At 38.7% G+C, this 5,056-nt stretch overlaps 1 protein-coding gene across 1 annotated transcript in view; it reads left to right on the top strand.

Annotated features, from left to right (window-relative positions):
* Positions 1-4,680: 4,680 nt before the first annotated feature.
* The window catches only part of slc1a6 (solute carrier family 1 member 6), a 12,306-nt gene continuing 11,930 nt past the window's right edge, over positions 4,681-5,056 (top strand). Inside the window, exons 1-2 of the mRNA XM_005734053.1 lie at positions 4,681-4,756; positions 4,887-4,957. The gene's annotated coding sequence lies outside the window, so the exon portion shown is untranslated. The remainder of the gene's footprint in view (positions 4,757-4,886; positions 4,958-5,056) is intronic.

Genomic DNA, 5,056 nt, shown 5'->3' with positions numbered 1-5,056 from the left:
TGTGGGCCTCCCAGTATTTTAAATTCATGTCATCTTAGACTCTAAGAGTTTTTGACGAACTGCTCTGTTGGAAACCACTGCTTCAGAAAATGTCAGTATAGCGGTATTTTTATAAAAGTTTAGCCTGCAAAATTTTATGTTTCAAACATTTTGCTAAAGACTTTGTGCTCATCTCGCAGTTTACAAAGTTTGTTTTGGTATTTTTGTTGTTGTTTGTTTTATTGTAGAACATTTGAAAAGGGAATGTTTGTCAGATATAAAAGGAGTTCTGCTTTTTCAACAATGGCCGACTGAACGCTGTTTAGAGTTGTACTATCTTGATATGTTAATGTCATTGGGTCTGATCCAAACGTTGTCAGGGTGCTTGAACACGAAACCAACAGATTCAGATAACGTCATGTTAATAGAAAGGACCGCATGTGTGAAACGTGCTAAAATCTGCGAATCACAGACATACAGTAACTGATTACTTTACCCCTCTTTTTTATGTTGCAGGACCTTCAGATAGCTTCGTGATGCCAGTTAAAGAGTAATCAGCTGACATTTCAAAGCAAAGAATCTATTCCCTGACCTTTCTGTGTTTAGCAAGGCTTTTTGATAGTGACCTCTTCTTTTATCTCTTAAATGTGTCCGCTATCAGCTATTCAAAGCATACCTTTGAACAGAGGTCTCAGATAATTCATAGAAAGGAACCTTTCCATTGTGTTGCTATAACTGCATATGCCTCTAATATTTCATTTTCCACTTTGCGCAGTGACAAATGTGTTCAAAATAACACTGGAAGTGCATTTCTCTGCCTGCAAGCTACATAATAGTAAACCCTTTTTTGGGGTACACTTATGTTCCAGGACAATAAAAAGTAAACATTCGCACCAGTAGCCTACTTCTAGATTTTAAGGTGAAATATTAAAGCTATTTAAGGGGAAAATTTAAAAAAAAGGAAATGTTGTTTTTATTTGTATTTTATTAATTTCGAATAGATCACGGCTACTGTGATTTTAAATTGTTTTGGAAAAGCTGTTTTTGGTGTTGTGTAATGCACTGCCAGTGAATCATTTGTGCTCTGAGGACCAAACACCTGAACTGAATGTGCTGTGTAATGTTTAAAGTCTTAAAATAACATCTGGACACATAATGGGAGAGGGTCGATTTAGGGCACCGCTTAGCTAAAATCCCCCCTTTGAGAAATAATTTATGAGCGAGCCGTGTGTGTGCGCTTGTTATGTTTATCAGGACAGAGGAAGCATGCTCCATTCCACTTACCTGGGCTTCATAATACTATTGCACCATGTTGTGAGACAAGAATGCGATTGTGCAAACACCAGCTAAAGCTCAGACTCGCTATGTAGGTTGGCTTTCCCTAATACCGCAACATTAATACCTTGTGTGTTGCTAGGTAACTAATGGACAGCTATTAAGTGGGTAACAGCGAGCCCCTAATTTGATTCCAGTGTGATTATTTAATCAGCACTTACCAGTCAGCAGTAGTTATTCTGTATTATTTTAATGCAGTAATTGTCAAACTTACTTCATTTGTTTGATAACACGGTGGTCAAGTATGTATCAATTAATACACTTATTAAACTCATCAAAACCCAGCACACTTTCCCATCGGACTAAACGAACCACCTATAATGACATGAGTAAGAATGCAGCTTCTTGCTGCTGAAAGATAACACTAAGACAAATGTTTCTTCCTGCAAGCGGGTGAATAATTACACTATCTAAACATGGATCATACATGATCCATGCCTCCCACGTTATGGCAGGATAATTGGGTTGCCATGGTAATGCGGACTGCTCCTATCACTGTGGTCATACGCCAGATTGGAACTTGAAGGAAGCCTACAGAGGTATCCCGATCCTAGGCTGGACTGTTGTAATTCCTCATTGCGAGGCTGTTTAATAGCTCTACTACCTGACAAAACCATATTTATATCTAATTGTTAGCCACTTATCACTGGCTGCCTGTGGGACTCATAATATCCCCGTGGTTCTTGGAGTTTTAAAAAGTATAGTAGGAGGTAGAGTCTTCAACTTTCAGGACCCTGTTCTGTAGAATCAGCTCCCGGTTTGGACTCAGACACCACGTCTACTTAAAAAATTAGGCCTAAAGTCCTTTTTATAAATCTTATATTTAAGGTTGGATCTGTTATTCAGTGATATAGGCTCAAAATGCTGGGGTAGATGCTATATTGTGCATCTTCTCTGCTTTCCTCTCTCTTACCCACCATGCATATATTAGTATGTTGCACTATTTCTGTAACCTTCTGTGTTTTCGCTCTTTCTGCATTTTTTTCTAGCTCAAGTGCTGCACGTTACTGATCTGCTGCTACCGCCATTAAAAACTAAATTGTTTATCATCTCTCTTTTGTCTTTGCTTTCCACTCACCCCAACTGATCAAAGCAGATGGTCAACCTCCCTGAGCCTGGATCTGCCAGAGATGTCTTCCTGTTAAAAGGGAGGGGGGTTTGGTGATCCGAGGATATTGTTGGGTTTCTCTTTAGTACATTGTAAAGATTTACCTTTCAGTCTGAAATGTTGCGCAACATAAATAAGGCTGAATTGAAAGCTGAATGTTGGAGACATTGACAATAAAAGAGAATCCTAAAGAGTCTCTCAAAAATGAAATGTTACAGAGCTTACCATTCTGTGACAGTTCATCAGTTTAGGAATGATGCTCCTAAATTTAAAATTAAAATATTTAAATATATATTTAAAGCCGAATTCTATATACAGTCATGTAAAAAATAAAGTTTCCAAAGGACTCTGTGCAGTCCTGTGACAATCTAAATACATCCATGATTCAACAGCTTGTGAAACCAACACTGTAAGGAGTTTTGACCCATTCTTCTTTATTCTTCTTTATAATGTTGCAGTTCACAGCACTTAGTTAAGGTCTGGACTTTGACTGGGCCGTTGCAGCATGTTGAATCTTTTGTTTTTCACAAAATAAGCTCATCTATCCACCAAAGTGCTTAACAGCTGGTAAAAGGTGTTTGTGCTGATATGTTGTGTTTCGCTTTTGTCAGACTGTGAATTATAGCCAAACATGCCTGCTTCAGTTTAATCTGTGCAAAGGTCACAGTTCCAGGAGCCTTGTGGTTCTTTCAGATATAACTTTGCAGAGCTAGGCCATGCTGCCATGTTCGTTTTAGAGAGAGGAGGCTTTCACCTGACAAGCTTTCTAAAGACTGATTTTGTTCAGTCTTTCTTTAACTGTACTGTCATGATGATTAACATTTAGCATGGTAACTGCAGCCCGTGGAGCCTTTTCCCCCCCCATTTATTTTAGCACTGCGTGGTTTGATTTCCCCAAACTTCAGTATTTATGAAGGATGGTAAAGTTCACTGATGATCAGTAAGTATTTACCCTTCTAATTCCAACGTAAGCAGTCAGGGTATGTTTAGTTTTTTCACAGGAATGTCCTGTCCTATGTACAGTCCTGTCTATTTAGCTGTTCTATTTAGCTTCTGACAATGCTAGATTACAATAACATGCATTTTACAATAAAACATAATAAGCAAAAATCATAAAGGAATCAAAATTGAAGAAGGAGAAGAAGGAGAAGAAGTTGGTTCTAGAGCTGCCTTTTGTCCGTGGTGTGAAGATTGAGACTGTTCTTTATCTCTAATCTTTCTTAAATCTTTCAGGAACAGTTGACAAAAACTCAACATAGCAAAAGTTTTAATAAGTTTTAAATTTCTAGTCTTCTTGTCTCTGAACATCAAACTTAACCAAACTGTCAATTAAAAGCTCCAGAACAGCTTCCAAAGTCTCCAGTCTCAGCAGTCACATTTGGTGGTGCCCAATAAAATAAAATTAAAATACCTCTACAACATCTTGATTCTGTTTGTTGAATAGTTTCACTCTGAAAAATAAAAGTTCATCCACTGTTATGTTTAATGGCTTTTTTCAATGGCTTTTATTTATCTACTTATGTATTTTTAATTATCCTCTATTTATCCCGGAAAAGTCTCGTTGAGATTAAAGTCTCCTTTTCGACAGTGACTTGACCAAGAAAGAGGCAGAGGCAACCACATAACAATAAAACGAGTAAAGAAACAAATAGAAAATGTTTCAACTCGTCTCCAAATCCTGCGCAGTTTGTTGGCTTGTTGTTTCTTTGTTCGTGCCACACAGTTGTGTATATTATATGACTGCATGTTAAAGCTACTTTTCTCCCCACTGTATGTGCTCATGCATATTAATGCACCGTTTGTGAACGTGGATATGATGCGTGGGAGTGCGAGTAAAAAGCTGGATGGCATCGGGGTTACGCATACACGAGCTCCCCAAAGTCCAACTAGCACATGCATGTTGTCATAGCAATAAGTGCCGTGTAGTTACACGTGAGATTTATTGTGGATCTGTTGTGCTGCTTTACACACATAAACCGGTTATCCACCAGGGCATGTGACGTGATCATGAAACCCACCGAGATAGCTGATTTGCGATGAAGCATTTCGCACAGCTTTGGTGCTCGTGAATGGGCAGCAGGCGGCTTATCTTCATCGTTATTTTTCTCTCCCGATGAGTCCTTAACCTCCTCCTCCCACGCAGACCTCCCAGGTGCTCATCTTGGCTGGAGGCTTCACGCACAAACAGAAACCGACACACAGTAAAACAGGAGTTAACAGTAAAGATGAAGGGGGGGGTTTACAGTGGGTGGGCGACACTTGTTCATTATCGACTGCTTAGTGGAGAGGAAAGCATCTACATGACTGTGTGAGGAGCGTCTTGGACAGAAAGAGGTGTGTGAGAGTTTATTTCCAATCGTTTTTGGAGCAAGTTAATCTGTAATTACAGGAGGCATCGTAGATAAAAACCGTCCGATTCAAAGTTGTAGCAAGATTGTGTCAAGTTTTAATTTGTGTCTTGCAGCGACTTGAAGGAGGACAACTGAAAGCAGGAAGGATCTATGACAGCTCAGCACATCTAGAAACACAAACAGGGTAAATATCTATCTATCTATCTATCTATCTATCTATCTATCTATCTATCTATCTATCTATCTATCTATCTATCTATCTATCTATCTATCTATCTATCTA

This window comes from Pundamilia nyererei, unplaced genomic scaffold, assembly GCF_000239375.1.
Source record: "Pundamilia nyererei isolate P.nyererei 1_Seehausen unplaced genomic scaffold, PunNye1.0 scaffold00056, whole genome shotgun sequence".
NCBI classification, from domain to species: domain Eukaryota; kingdom Metazoa; phylum Chordata; class Actinopteri; order Cichliformes; family Cichlidae; genus Pundamilia; species Pundamilia nyererei.
Note: the sequence above shows the minus strand (reverse complement) of the source record. Positions and strands in the feature narration are given on the sequence as shown.